This window comes from Protopterus annectens, chromosome 8.part1, assembly GCF_019279795.1.
Source record: "Protopterus annectens isolate FY-2018-M chromosome 8.part1, PAN1.0, whole genome shotgun sequence".
NCBI classification, from domain to species: domain Eukaryota; kingdom Metazoa; phylum Chordata; order Ceratodontiformes; family Protopteridae; genus Protopterus; species Protopterus annectens.
The window spans coordinates 468864356-468880857 of NC_056742.1; the positions used below are offsets into that span (position 1 = coordinate 468864356).

The 16502-nt window shown below is 37.3% G+C and overlaps 1 protein-coding gene and 1 long non-coding RNA gene across 2 annotated transcripts in view; one reads left to right on the forward strand and one right to left on the reverse strand.

The window, feature by feature from the left end:
• FTO (FTO alpha-ketoglutarate dependent dioxygenase) overlaps positions 1-16502 on the reverse strand; it is a 1656404-nt gene that overhangs the window by 311975 nt on the left and 1327927 nt on the right. The window lies entirely within an intron of this gene.
• Positions 1-16502, forward strand: part of LOC122810409 — a 239020-nt gene that overhangs the window by 221935 nt on the left and 583 nt on the right. The window lies entirely within an intron of this gene.

The following is a 16502-nucleotide window of genomic DNA, read 5'->3' on the forward strand; positions in this document are numbered from 1 at the left end:
TGTAACAAAGAAATCTCAAGGTTGTCTCCAAAGAGTTAAAAATAAAAAAGTGTGATCCACTGGTTTGCTCTGATGTTGCTTCAGATACTGTCACCGGCTGTATCCTCTGAAGATTTCTATTCAACACCTCTGTCTTTAAGTACAAAGCTGGCGACTGTAACGGCTTTAGGAAACATAGGTATTCTTTCTTCCCGCAGCAGTGTATCTGTGTGTGAAATTCTCTAAAGGGTTTTAAGTATTTACCCTGAACACTATCTGGCAGTTTCTAAAATTTTCCTTATTCTGCTGTAAAACATACTTCAAAGAGAATTGTAAATACTGTACGATCTGCTTTTAGTATGCATTTTGTTTTGGAAAGCTCAGTTTGAAACAGCATATGAATTGTAAATGCAGCTTCAGAAAAGCATATTTTCAAAAGTGCTTTTGCACACAGACACCAATAATCAGGCATCACAACACATTCAGGTCTCCGAAAACTCTGATCTGTTTAGTTTATTGCTGCTTCTGTATGATATGAATAAGGACAGAAATGAAAATGGCTACAATGAAAAAGAATGTTATCAGCTGAAAATACTAAACATGAAACAAACAATGCAAGAAAAAAACAGCAATTGTTGCATTAGTTTATTTTAAGATTCTTTAATGAATTATGTTTTGATGCATATATACGTGTTGGTCTATAAACAAGAAAATATCCATAATTATATACATCTGTTTACACATGCATACAAACACACACAGACAAATAGATGGATAGATAGACAGACAAACACAGAAAGCAAGATAGCTATGGGGACTTTCACCCAAAAACAGAGCAAGAGACACCACAAAAGACAGACATCTCTACAAAAGCACACATGTACATACGTCACAAAGACAATGCACATTCACATGTCTGTAACAATTACATAAAAGATGAATATCTATGCATACATTTTAAAGGCATACACATATGCATGCACACTTGACAGTTTATAAATATGCCTTACAGAAGTCTATATACAAGTAATCCAAGAACACACACTAAATGAGACAGAACCACACATTTTGAATATTATATTATCACATATGACATAAAAGCAAAAGCAAGTTTAATAATAATTTTGGCGTAACAGCCTGTAAAACTGGAATATACCACAATGCAACAAATTTCTACTAAAATGGAAGAGCTCTACAGTTAAAACAAGGACCGCAGAGAATGAGCCACCTGTCATGGCCGATAAAAAAAAACATGTCCACCTAAGAAAATGTTTTATTTTTTAATTACAGAGTAAATGTTATTTAAACTTAAAAAAAATTATGAGTATCAAAAAATGAAACTTAACATTCAGTGATACTCTGATTATAATGCACTAACACAAACATTTGTTTCCATTTTTAGGTTATTACCTAACCTTTCTAACAGTTTTGTGACATTTACCACTTTCCATAAAGCATAATACTTCCCCTGCCTGCCAGATACTTAAGTAAATTGACAGAGAATTAATTGAAACCTAGCCTTCTTAACATAATTATATATGTTTAGACTGTATACTGCAATGAAACTGATACACTTTAATAATTACATTCTTGGCGCTTTACCCACTGAAGTCAATAAAGGTTATTAAGGCCAACGGCTGTCTAGCTGCATTAGTGCTGGGTTAAACTGTCAGTCTGGATACAAGTATGTACTGGTAATTTATATCTTCTATTAAAATAGCACACATCTCTGAAGTTATACAGGATGATGTAAAAAAGTTGCTTTATTTTAATTATGCATTTTATTTGTTAACTCAGTAAGCAAGCTGATCCAAAGACCTTTTTCTTTCAAAGCCTGGGTCACTGAATGAACAGTTTGTCCCCACAGAGAAAAGTCATGAGAATAAAGATTACACACAGGACTCAAAATATGAAAAAATTGCTGACTACGAACATGAATTCATTCAAGAGAATATGTTGAAAAAAGGATTAAGTATAAAAAAGCAATTATGATTAACAATATATGTGTGTTTTTTCTATATACACACTCACATGCACATTTTATATGTCTGCCTATATAAATATTAATAAATATATACATACACAATTTTTTTAGAAATGTGTTTGTGTCTATATAGAATATATATATATATATATATATATATATATATATATATATATATATATATGCGCACACACACACACACACACAAATACTTGTATATGTACAACACACACTCAATCTCACACACAAATACATTTTTATATGCATATACACACAAAAATGATGTATATAAAATACATACACACAATATATATTGATATATATACAATACACATATAAAATGCATACACAGAAAAATATATATCTTGATATATATAAAACACATAAAATATATACATACAAATATATACTGAAATATATATAACACACATAAAATACAGACACACATTTATTAATATATATATATATATACAACATGGATATAAAATATACATACAAATATATATCGATATATATATATATATATATATATATATATATACATATATATATATATATATATATATATATATATATATATATACAACACACATATAAAATACATACACGTGTAGTCATATGCATATAGAAAACTGTAGAATTATCAAATTTTACAGGACAAACAAAATCATCTGAGGTTTAGTCAGCATAGGTTAATACTGTTTAGTACCTGTCCTATATCATAAACACATTTACACCCACATAGAGTGGTTAAATCTATACAGTTGGTACACACAAACACACAAGCACATGATTTCCATGTCTTTTGTCATTCTGCACTTTATCAGATCTCTGTACCATAAAAAAATGTCTGTGGAGCAAAACTTAGCAAGTCCCTCCTTCTTAACATGGTAGGTAGGAGAGTTTTGATGTGGCTGCCCTCTACCCTTACAAGATCTATGGTACGAGTATTGTGTGGCTTGCAGTTTCACAGGGTTGTGATACGTGGTGATATCACTGCTGAAAAGTGATCTGCTAAGAACAGCTCGACAAATCATTATTCATATATATATATATATATATATATATATATATATATATATATATATATAAAATTGACACACACACACACACACACACGTATATGTGTTTCCTGATTCGTGATGTAGTGTCACTCGTAATTCAGATTCTGTAATGATGATGATGATGATTAAGTCTACTGGAAGTTCTTTCGCAGCAAAATATAATCAAGGCTTTGTTGAAGCAGGTAATTTAGAAATGAAATCCCGTACATGTAATTTTAATCAGATGCTGTTCAAATCTTCAAATTCATATTTCTCTGACACCATGGCATTTCTTTTTTTTTTAATACCAATTCAGTGATGTAAAATATTTTTATAGGTAAAATAAATGTCAGGTTTGTACGGTTTGAATGATAGCAGACCCTGAGAGACAGATCTCTGCTATCCTCTGCATCTAAGAACAGCTACAGCAAGCCATGCTCACATCACTTGAGATTTTGCGTTTTTGTGATTCTTCTTTTTAGCCAGAAAGCAAAGCTTGTATATCTCCCTTGAAATGGTAACTATATCTTTGAAATGCATTAATACTTATCTCTGTAATGCACCTGATAGTGCATTAATCTCAACTGCCTTTTATAAATATGGTACAAACATTTGAATAGCCCTCATTTTCTCCAGGACAAAACTACTATACATTTAATAGCCCATTCCTTCTTAAGGTAATATTCTTTAAAATAGTGATAGGTTATCAGGATGTCATTCAAATGCATGGCTCAGCATTTACATCATAAGGGCTGACAGTGAGTGAAACTGTCCACTGGGAGATAAATGCCAGGAAAAAAAAAACGCTGCATTAGACTACACTTAATGTAAAATATTTCACAATCCACTGGAGTTTTCAAGAAAGTAAAACTGATGTCAAATGATTTTTAATATTACTAAATGATATATGCAAGCACGTATTCTTGCAAGTTTTTAATTATTTTGAGCAGAATTCTAGAAAAAATACAATTACCTTTTTTGAAATGTTTCTGATACAACACGCCTCCCTATACAAGAGACCTAGAGCAGTGATCATCATAGTCAAACAAAAGTGCTGTTAAGATGTACAAAAATTAAGATTTTTACCTTACACTAGCCAAACCTCCTCATTAATAAAGCATACACTACAGTTAACATGTCACTGCAACGTTTAGTAACACAATTCTTTTTGAAAATGCAATTATTTAAATGAGATTTTATAACATTATTGTGTAAGAAAATATACTTCTGTTTGGTTTATGGTACTACTTTTGTCAAAAGCATACCTCAGGAACCAAGATGAAAATCCTATCTGCAATAAAGTAACACATATTTATACTGATCAATGCAAACCAGAAGAAACATTTGTTCTGTGATACTGGAAAGGACATTTTTAGATTCATTTTATTATTCAGAACAAGGCAAAAGTGTTTTGTGCTAATAAACAGGTACATCTGTTGTTACTAATAACTGTTTCTTCAGTATCTGATGACTGAATAGATGAGATTTGTACAATTCTAAGTGACTTCAAGTAGCTTTAGTAACACATAGCATCAGCCAGCTTTAAGTCATGTTTTGTGAATGTATGTGCTTCTACTGAAATGCTAACATTTCAGAAACAGAGTTAGTCAGTGAAAACACAATTCTGAGACTAGTGAGCACACGAAACATATGCTGCTGTCCCAAATTATAGCTGACTTTTTAGCCCACAATTGATCCTGAATCTATGAGATTAAAAGCTATCTTGAGGTTTAATGTTAATTCTTCCTACTTAATATCACATTAGGGTTTCTTTCGCGTCCAAGTGAAGTATTCTTTGTAATGTTAATACAACAGTGCCCTCTACTGGTCTCTTTGCAAGAAAATGAAGGTTTCAGCAGGTTAGGAAAAAAGACAGGAATTTAAAACCAAACCCTAACAGGGCCTCTCAGAATTTACTTTGCCCATCTGTATAATCAACAAACAACTTTTCTCAATTACTTCTTTCTGCTGTCTCTTTCAGCTACAAAAATTAGTTTTGAAAAATGTGCTAAAAGTCATTAGACATCAAAGCAGCATTTAAATTAGAATCAGAAGTCACTTCCTCTCTGGCTGAAAGCTTCAGTCTGCTGACAAATGACATTGTGAGGCCTGCTGAAAGGCGATACACTGACGCCTCCCTGTTTCTTATTAGAGACACATGGTAATGTCACACCAATCGCAAGAAAACTGGCCCTTGAGGTTTCTCTTGTATGTTTAGTGTCTTGCTGTATTCGTTGAATCCACTTACATCATGAAAACCCTGAAAATAGTTGTTGAGAACTAATCCGATTCAGGTTTTAAAAGGCATATAAGCCTATCATTCAAAACAACTGGGCAGAAAGCAGGCATGCAGCTCTGTTTCAAACTCCATCTTACAGGCATTTAACATGATTTTGTTTAAAATTAAAGTCAGATTCTTTGATAAAGTTTATGGAGAGAGATGCATTTAAGTGCAACCCTGTGGAATGCTACAACCATGAAATCACGTAGTTAACGCTCAACCAGATGCAAGCACTTCAATAATAACGTCAGTTCTGTCAAAAACTGTCATATCCTTTTTATGGCCTGAGTAATAATTCTGTTTCTTTTCGGGGTGAGAAATAATCTCAAAGAACTTCCCAACTCTGTTCAAAAACACTGCAATAGTACAAAGAAATATGACAAAAGGTATTGTCATAGAGTTAGAAAGGTACAGATACCAGGCACATACATACAACTTTTTCTTTCTAAGAGGAGGAAGTGACCTGTTAACATACCTCTTAACCTCCTAGAGCAAGAAATTTGGACAAAGCCATAATGAATGTTGGGGAGGGGGGGGGGGGTCAAAAGCCCAGAAACAGGGACAAGTTTTAAATATTGCTGTTACAAATGTAGAAAAGTTTTTTTTTCAAGCACCTTTATTAATTATCACTTGTGTCGTAGGCAAATTTAAATTCATATAACAGTAATCACACTATATTAACATAACAAACATACTTCACACATATTTTTATATATTTATTCTTTTTTTTTATTTATTTAACATTTGTTAACCGGGAAAGTCCAACTTGGAACAAAGCCAATTGTCAGTGGAGGCCTGGGGAGAAACGCTCCAGATGCTTGTCTTTGTAATGTGGGAGGAAACCGGAGCATCCAGAGGAAACCTACACGAATGCAGGGAGGACGTGCAGACTCCACACAGAAGGAACCCCAGCTGAGAATCGAACCGGAGAACCTCTTGCTGTGAGGCGACAACGCTACCTCTGCACCACTGCGCCATCCATATATCATATAACCTAAGCAATACAAATTTTTTAAACAAGAAACATCTTTAATAAACCATCACTTACACAGGCAATCATACATTTATATAAATGAAAACAAACCACACTGACACAATCCTAGTCACAAGCATTTTACATCACAAACCACATTGTCACACTCCCAGTTGCAAACATTATACATCACTTATAATCTACCCAATTTTTCTCACACTAACACTACAAAGCTCATTTAAGTCCTGTCGCATTTTAGACTTCATTCCTCCCTTGAAAGTATTGTTCCCACAACTCCCATTTTTCCCTATGTAGTTTCAGAATAGCAGGTGCCATGTCAGACTCTAAACCAGTTACAAGTGACGTCCCACAAGGCTCAGTCCTGGGACCTCTCTTGTTCAGTATATATTTCTCCGAGGTACAGGCGAACAGGGGTGGACTATGGCTGACAAAGTTCGCAGATGACTGCAAACTGGGTGCCATAATCGACTCTCCGGCTGACACAAGCATCCTCCAAAAGGGTCTCACAGAGACGGATAACTGGTACCAGAGCCATGGCCTAAAGCTAAATGCCAAAAAGTGCATAGTCATCCCCTCTGGGAAAAACAAAGTGCCCACAAATTAACACATAGGTGGTAATCCATTAAGTACGGAAGAAGTAATTAGGGACTTGGGGACCCAAGTAGATAGCAATCTCTCCTTTGACAATCACATTGACAAAGTGGTTAGAAAGACCTTCTATATAGCACACCTTGTCACGAAAGGGTTCACATCTAGATCAAGAGAGGTTATTGTGCCCCTCTACTCATCACTTATCAGGCCCATAATTGAATACAATGCCCCATTTGGGATGTACCTTATCCGACACCTGCAGCAACTGGAAAGACCCCAAAAGTACCTCACCAAGAGGATCAAGGGACTCAAACAGATGCCTTATGCAGTTCGGCTAAAGAAACTCCAGCTCTACTCAGTTGCGTACTGCCAACTCAGAGGTGATCTGTGTCTGACGTATAAAGCCATGTCCAACCCAGAATTAATGGACGTGCTTCACCTCGGGAAATCATACACGCTCCAGGGACTTGAACCTCAGCACAGAAATAAATAGGATATGCTGGAGGGACAGATTCATATCCCAGAGGCTCCCCTCACTCTGGAACAAAATCCCAATCCATGTTAGGCAGAGCCCCTCACTGACCCTCTTCAAGAGAAATCTTGACGAGTGGATGGGAGATTGTAGGTTTACCCCTGGGATCTCTTCTGTGTCCCTGCTTGACAGAGGTACAGTAAACTAACCTTAAAAGGGCTACCTTCTGTGACCTACTACACAGAGGCACAGTCAACTAATTTAAAAGGGTGGCGAAAGCCAAACACACTCTGACTAGGCTTATAAATGCATCAGGGCAGATAGCCCTAGCTAGTATCACCCTATGAACCTATTGCTACTCTTTTCTAAAGATCTCAGTTCCAGTTGTTTTACCTTTGTTATTATACTCACTACTTCCAATATAGTTCCATTTTCTAGTAATTGCCTTTTTGGCAGCTACCACTGTTAGGCACAGCAAGGCCTTAGCATGTCTAGGCAATTACGATTCTGTATCATAGCTCAGAAAAATCATCTCCCTCATCAAACCACCCAGCATCTCTGACATTGCACCCTGCACTCCCAGAAAATATGTTCCCAATTACCTCTGTCTTCCCCTTTACACCTCCAACATTTACTGTCTGCCTGAGAAAAAACTCTCTGGAGTCTACTTGGAGTATAAAAATATCTACGTAGCTATTTCCAGGCAAAATCCTATATATTCTTACATTTTGTTGCATATTTGGGAGACAAACATATACCCTCCCACTGTTTCTTTGTGAATTGCTTATCCAGTCTCTCTTCCCAATCCTTTCTAACCTCCTCTGATTGATTCTTATACCTATCATGGAATATTTTATATGCTCTAATAATTATTCCTTTTTTAATGGCAGCTTCTGTTCTAGATTGTATTAAAAACTCTACCAGTGCTGGTCTTTCTTTTAGGACCCCCCCCCATTTCTTGCTCTTTGTTAGCTTTATAAATAACAAAAAATACTATATGATTTAAACTGATTTACAGAAATATGAACAAATGGGAAAACAGTCATAGTAGTTCATAAAAAAGAAACAACAGTAGTTGTATGTGGTATACACACACACATACACATACATATATATTCATATATATTAGGAGTCTGAACAAAAATGCCACTCCCTACAAGCCCTTCTCACCCTGTAAGACATTGACATCGATGTAGTGATGGAGACATGGTTTAAAATAGCAGAAAGCACTCCAGCTGTACAGAGTTATAATGCCTTCCACATGTCTAGACCAGTTAAGCAGGAGGGAAAAAGGTGGAGGTATACTAGTCTACAGTTAAAAGGGACTCACATCAAGGGTGGTAAAGCAGCATGAAGCACTACAGCTTCTTCATGTCTAAGTAACCGTCAGAAAGAAGTTCTGAAACTCTTCTAGCTGAGAAGTAATAGCCCAGAAAGAGAGTCTTTTCCATTAGCAGCAATTTTAAAGAACAGGACGCTGCAGGTTCGAAGGGAAAGAATCAACTAACTAAGAACTAAATTTAGGTCCCAAGGAGGAGGAGGATTTAGGAGGTCTGAGTAAACAAAAAGGCTCAAAAAAAGGCTTTGCAAAGCTTGTGTTGAGTACATGAGAAAGTGAAATAACGCATGAAGTTGAAGAAATAGCTGCCAGTTGAACTCTAAGAGAAGGAGATGAAACCTGCATGGAAGAGTTCAGCTAGAAAATCAAGGGACCATTTGATGAAGCAGCAAAGGATCTCAATGCACCTTCCTTTGAGCCCAGGCAATAAATCTTTCTATCAAAGATCTGGAACTAGGTCCAGATGCCAAGGTCGCTCAACAGAAAAAATGATGCAAAGGGGAACCAAACCTGTCGAGGCCAGTAAGGAGCAATGAGGATCAAAGAGCCCTCCTTCGCCGCCTAGCTTTCGTATCAATTTGAGAGTGGGAAGGGGGAGAAGGCAATATATACAACGGGGGCCAAACTTCCTCTGACTAGAGCTGCCTCTGCTGCCTGGTAAAGGGAAAAGGAAATCTGCACTTGCTGGTAGAACCAGGTTCTAACACACTCCGCATGACTGACCTCGACCCCTGTCAGGCAGCAGAGAGCCAGAGGTCCCCGCCTAAAAAAAAAAAAGCTCTCGCCCTCGCAGTGATGGCTCAGCGATGTCGAGGAGCCTGTCGAACTCCCACTCGGCCCCGCGCTGGAGAGGCAAGGAGGGGCAGGTCCTCCACGTCTCACCCCTCGAGCCCTCGAGCCGACGAAGGAAGCGCCGAGATCCTTCTAAGGAAAGGAATGACGACCGGACGAATGCCATCGACACGGACCACGGCTCTCCGGACGCCACAGTCTCGCGGGTTCGCCGCAGCTCAACGGAGATGGAGGGAGGAACATAGGATAAAAATCACACACCCAGTCAAACACACTGATTACACCCTATCCTATTTTTTAAAAAAAAAAAAAAAAAAACTACAAAGTTTTTAAATTATTCAAAAAACAAAACACACACACCACTAGGATGGAAGAAAAAAGGCCAGGCAAAGGAGGGAAGAAAGAACTTATTTAAAATGGAAAAAAAAAATGGGATTTTAAAGAGGAGGGAGAAAACTAAACTAAGGGAAACAACTGTTAAAATTAAACTAAAGGGGTTTAAATTAAGTATACTAAATACTCCTCCTACAAGAAGGTGGGATATAAGGGGAGCCTCGCGAGAACCGGAACCAACTCTTTTTTTTTAGATGGCGAGTCGTCAGGTCCAGGCAAACCATCCAGCAGAATGAAGGAAGGAAGGCCAGATACAACCAACATTGTCCCTTACCTGATCCCTATATGTTTATCGAAGTTTCAAAACTTCGAAGACCATATGGCCGAGACCATATGTTCGAAGTTTTGAATCTTCAAAATAAAAATAAAACACCCTATAATAAAGTAAAATAACTTATTTTATGTTTTTGGAGGAGGACAAGCCCCCTGCACAACCCACACCCCCTTCTAATTAAATATACTAACTCAGATATCGCACTACAGTGAGGAAAACGGCAAATCCCGAATTCTGCACTGTACAGCGATCTCAATAAAAAATGTTTAAAGTTTCAAAATTTCAAACATATGGTCTTGAAACTTTCATAAACTGATAGGGATCCCCCGTACCACATATCAGCTAGCTACAGAACTCCCTCTATGACAAAAGAAAGCCACAACGCCTATCTACAGGAACTAGAATCACTCAGTATTAAACCCAGAGTCATTTTCCTAGGTGATCTAAACTATCCAACTATAGACTGTGAAACCTACACCATGACTAGTACACAAGTGCGGGGAATCCTGGAGTTCATCGATACAAATGCCCTTGAACAATAAGAGTACCCACTAGGGGGAATAAAGCCTCGGATCTTGTCCTTGCTAATATAACTGCATCTTGCACCAACCCTTGCATATCTTCATCCCTTTTTAGGTCTGCTCATAAAGCAGTCTCCTAGAAAATAAAAGTGAAACCAGAGATCTCTTCCAACCAAGATACCTTCAGAAATCTCTTTAAGACAAGCTACCTACTCCTACGTGATATGCTGGCAAGCCTCAAATCCAGACCAAACCCAGTTACCTCCACTGAATATGCAAAAATGTAAACCACCACACTACACTAACATGTAAACAGCTGCACACACACACCTGTACCCCTTAGGAACAAGTGCAGGGTAAATGCCAAAAATAAATCCACATGATGGTGCCATAACATCAACAAGCTTTATAATAAAAGGAAAAACATTTGACTAAGAAGTGTAATTCCCAGAATGCTGGACCCTTGTCACTGAAATAAACTCAGGAGCTTAACAAAATCCACCAAAGCCAAGTCTAAGGCTACCCAAGCCAAACACAATCGCAAAGCATTTTTTAATTTATGTTCATAATCTCAAAAGCACAATGTAGCAACATGTTAAAATGATTGTGAACAATGTTACCTACACTGTGGCTGAAGATATAGCTAACCAACTGGACTAAAATTTAGCTCTAACTTTACCCCTCTCTCCCCTCCATCTACCTCTCACTGGCTCACCTCTGGCTGTCACACAAGAACAACTCCTAAAAGAGCTATTAAAAGCTAAAACTACAGCATCAGTGGGTCCCAACAATATCCGTGGATGCATCTTAAACAGCATGAAGCACGATTTAGCCACACTCCTAACAACATTACTCAATCTTACCCTCCATACAGGTTTTGTATCAAGTGAATGGGGAATAGCTCCTGTCCTTGCCCTGGATAAGGGAGGACCTTCCACAGACCCAGGCAAATACAGATGCATAAGTCTGACCAGCCTCATACGGAAACCCATGGAAAGAGGTATCATGGAATTAATCAGGACACAGGGTACTTCCAAACACTAGACCCGTCTCAGTCTAGATTCATCAAGGCAGGCCATGCTTACTCAACCTGGTGGATTGTTTTGAAAAGGTCACCAAAACAATGGATGAAGGCAAAATGGTACACACCACATATCTGGACCTAGCCAAAGCGTTTGATACAATTCCCCACTCAGGCACTGTAGAAAAGCTAAATCAAGTGGGAATAAACCCCTTTGTCACCCACTGAATTCCCAACTGGCTCACAGATAGGATAAAGGTAATCACAATAGGGGAAATTACCTCCAGAAAGACCAAAACACTCTTCCATCTTTAAGAAGTATTTTTAAAAAGGAGGTCTTGTAATATTTGAAACATAGATTTCTTAGGTGTTTCAGTCTTTTCAAGTTTCACTTTGATTAATGTTTGGATTTATTATTTTTATTTGTGTTTTTAACACTGCATATCTTAGCAACAGTTCTCATGCTAATGGCTTTCATTAATTATTCAAAAATGTAATATGACTTGTTTAATATTCATTACATGTACTCGGTGATTGGTGTTTTTAAACTTCCTCATTATTCAATTTTACTCTGATGAATTCCCATGTCTAAGGTAAGGGATGAAAGCACTTAGTAGTAAAGTGGATTATTTGACAGTTTGTTTCCACCTGATTTTTGCTGCCTGCCCCTGTTCTTAGTCTTACCTCCTGAAAGAGGCCAGTCACCAATGGAGTACCCCAGGGTTCTATGCTGGGACATCTCCTTTTTTGAAGTAAAACTCAATACCTAAAGGGCTCTGGCTGATTCATTTGAGGATTCAGTAACTGCTCCTAGCTAATAGACATCTGCAAACTAAGTCAGCCAGGGCTTCCATTGCCCTACTCATAAAATCCCAGCTTACTCTGTTAAATGCATTCTATGCAGCAAGACCCACCAACAGTGATATTTTCTTATATTACCACAAGATCGTCATTGTTCTATTAATGTTGTCAAATTTTGCTTGCCCTCCATAAAACCACACTGATCCACTCCCATCAATTCTGGCATCATCAGTGCCATTCTTTTAGCCATTATAGACATAAACACTTTACAATCCTGGTTTAAAATTGCAATGGACCTATTTGAAGCAGGATCTGATGGGTCTAAATCATCTTTAGGTTTTACAACCACCATAGCTTCTTTTTCCAGGATGTTGGTGCTTCTCCTCTTTTTAAAATTCTGTTAAACAAAACCTTCTGAATCTTTATCACTTTACTCCTTCCTAGCTTCCAAAATTCCACCGGAATACTTAATTCCTGCAGACTTTCCTACAGATTGGTTATGCATCACCATTTTGTTTCATCTTCTCCCATCTTAACTGTTAATTGATGAGCCTCATCAACCTCTAAGGCTGGCATATTTAAATCTTCCATAAATATTTCCATTTGTGCTTTTTCTTGATTTCACCACTTCTCTGTTTCCTACAAATTTTCATAAAATTTCCACATTATCTCTAATACCTTTACAGGATATCTGGTTATTTTTCTTGGTACAGGCTCCCTAGGTTTGACAACAACCCTTCCTACTTTCTGTTGCCTAAGTTTGTTGTTCCTTTTTGAGTCCAGATTGTGACCGGAAAGGGCTTTGGACCAGCTCATGTACCCATTTAATATATAAACAAATAAATACATACATAAATAAAAACTAATGTACCCAACAACACACTATGTGTTTGGATATCAGTTACTGCTTCTTATTAAAGGCTGAAACATTCACCACAAGGTAATGGGGAATGGTGCATCTTCCTCCAGAAAAGGAAAGCTGGCTTGTGGCAATTTCTTCCTAACTCTGGCTGACTCTTCTGTTCAAAAAACAGTATCATCAAAGTCATAAACAGACAGAAAGACACCATGTGCTTGTGGGCTGGCAGGTTTAGGAGATAAGTTTCATGATGAGTCACAAAGGTAAAAGTCACAAAATATGATTCCCCAATCCTAAAGTACCACATACTTATTTAATCACTCAAACAAACTCTCAACTATTCCCTTTATCCATCTGCCCTTTATGTTTTAGTCTAGATTTATGTTTCCCATTTATTTTAGTACAATGCAGTAACTGCTTATATTGTATTTTCAATAGGGCTTTACACGCATCATGTATCTTTTTATAAATGGGTTGTTTTGTGCTAGGTACTGTATATGTTCTTCTTTCGGCTTTTCCCGGTTAGGGGTCGCCACAGCGGAACTCCGGTCTGCTAGTGATTGGCAGTAGATTTTTTACGGGTGCCGAGGTGTCAGCTCGACGCCCAACCTTCAGCAAAGGCATGCCCATTCTACACATGTCTTTCGAATGCCACTCGACTGTGGGGAGGACATGCAGACTCCACATAGAGTGCTAGGTACTGTATATGTTTTTTCAAAATAGTGATAATTGTTGGTCTTATTTTAGTAGTATAGTAAGGGTTATGTTGACATTTGTTATAGTTTCGGTATATGTTTTACTTACTTTATTCTTATTTAGGGAATATTTTTAGATTCAGGCCTGTTTTCTTAGTAATGCTATCTTCAAATGACTAGTTGTAGTGATTTTTTTCTTATCACTTTAAATTTTAACTTTTTTTTTTTCTAATTTTGTAAAGATTTTATTTCAAGGATTCATTTATTTGAGAGTAATTATTTTGTGGAGTATGACTGTGTACTTTTCTGCATGTAGTACGTGAATTTTATTTTATTTTTGCTGGTTTGAATAGCTCAAAATGATGGTGATGGATTATATGATAAAGATGTTAAAGAATCATTGACAATAAATAGGGGAGAGATACATGATGAGCATACATTAAGACTGTGATAAATACATATCCAGATATAAATATATGAACAGACACATTTACTGCACAGTGTATCAGATACATTTTATGTATACTGTGGCATAGTGTCTGCTTCATATACATTACAGCAAGAACTTGATGGTAGCACATAGAGTAAGTGTATTAATGACAAGAAAGTCTCTAAAAGTCCAGTTTTTCATGTGAATCAAGTGAAAAAGCGTTGTTAAATGGAGGGGTTGTAGCCACAGTGACCAGAGACATACAACTGTTCCTGGTTTTCCCTCGTACTTTTGCTGCATCTCTCATAAAACTTTTTTGATTTTTTATTTGATTTTTACCCAACATGGTTTTTGATCATTAAACAGCACCACCACTGCTCTAATCTCCTTCATGGACAGTGTGTCCAAATCCTTTGACTCTGGTCATATCACTTCTGTCTTACTACTAGACCTATCAAAGGCATTTGACACAGTGTCCCACAACAAACTTCATCAGCTGTCCATTAAAGGCTCCACCCCACCATCCCTCAAATGGTTTGCAAGCTACCTATCCAACTGCCAACAGTGCGTCAACTGGCAAAATAAATTATCCCAATATCAAACCAACATAAGTGGGGTAACACAAGGGTCCTTAAATGGACCCTTACTCTTCAATATTTTCACCAACAACCTTCATACCTCAACACGCCTTAGCTCCATTATCCAATACGTAGATGACACTACCATAAATTCCTCCTTCAGTAAAATACAACTCCAGCAACTAATCCAAGCCAGCTTCACCTCAATAGAGACATGACTGAGAGAAGCCCAACTACTTTTAAATCCTAAAAAAAAAAAAAAAACTCCTGCGTTTCTCGACAAAACCAATCTCATCTGACTTTAAAATATTGTCACAGGATAACACAGAAACTGAAACAGTTTCCACAGCTAAGCTTCTAGGTATAACCATAGATAACAAACTAACTTTCAAACGCCACATCTGCAATACCATTAAAACAGACACACATCAAACAAGGAACACTCTACACACAAAAAACTTTCTTGGATAGCTCCACCAGAAAAACCCTCGACAACACCTATTTACTTCCCTCACTCTTATATGCAGCCCCCTTATGCACCAATTTACAATCATCTCTTAAAAACAAGCTCCAATCCTGCTACCATAAAATTGCCAAATTTGCCACAGGTTACCCCTACCATTCCCACCACTGCCTAGCTCTGAAAGAACTAAATTGTCTCCAACTCACACAACACCTAAGCCTAGTACAGCTGTCCTCTGCACATAAAATAATATATACTCCTGATAGCTGCCCAGCCCTCAAATCTGTCCTAAAACCCTACATACCTACAAGAGTCCTCCGCTCTGAAAACAAACAACTCCTAACAGTCTACATTCCAAACAAAAGGGCTGGACAGTGCCTATACTCACATGTCAACGCCATGCTCTGGAACTCTCTGCCAACTGACATTACTACCACTGAGAGCTTTAACAACTTCAAACACACCCTATAAAACATTTTCTATGTCATCAGACCTGCCCCTGTTCTTTCCCTAAAAGGTGAACTCCATTCGCTCTCTAGGGGCTTTCCTTTCTATCCCTAAAACAGGAATTGAATCTACTAACCACCTGCATATTGGATTAACAGACTTTGAATATTTCTACAACCATAACTTTCCCATCCTTCTAAGCATCTACTTGCATCTAACGTTCTGATCCTCATTCCTTACCTGACTCTTACCTGATGTTGTTGAGTCTTTCGGCTTATCCCGATGAAAAAAAGTTTGCAATCTACCACTTCAATTTAGTATATTTTATTATTTTACCTACCTCTTTGTACTTATTTTGTATTTATTACTGCATCTACCTCTCTGCACTTATTTAGTATTCAATTATTATTGTGTGCTTTAATGCTGTTTTTGTATCTTGTTCATGTAAATTGTCTTAACTTTCATGTGTCATTTGGAGCTTTTCTCCCTGGGCCTCCGCTGAAAATGGGTTCCTGACCCAGTCAGACTTTCCTGGTAAACAAATG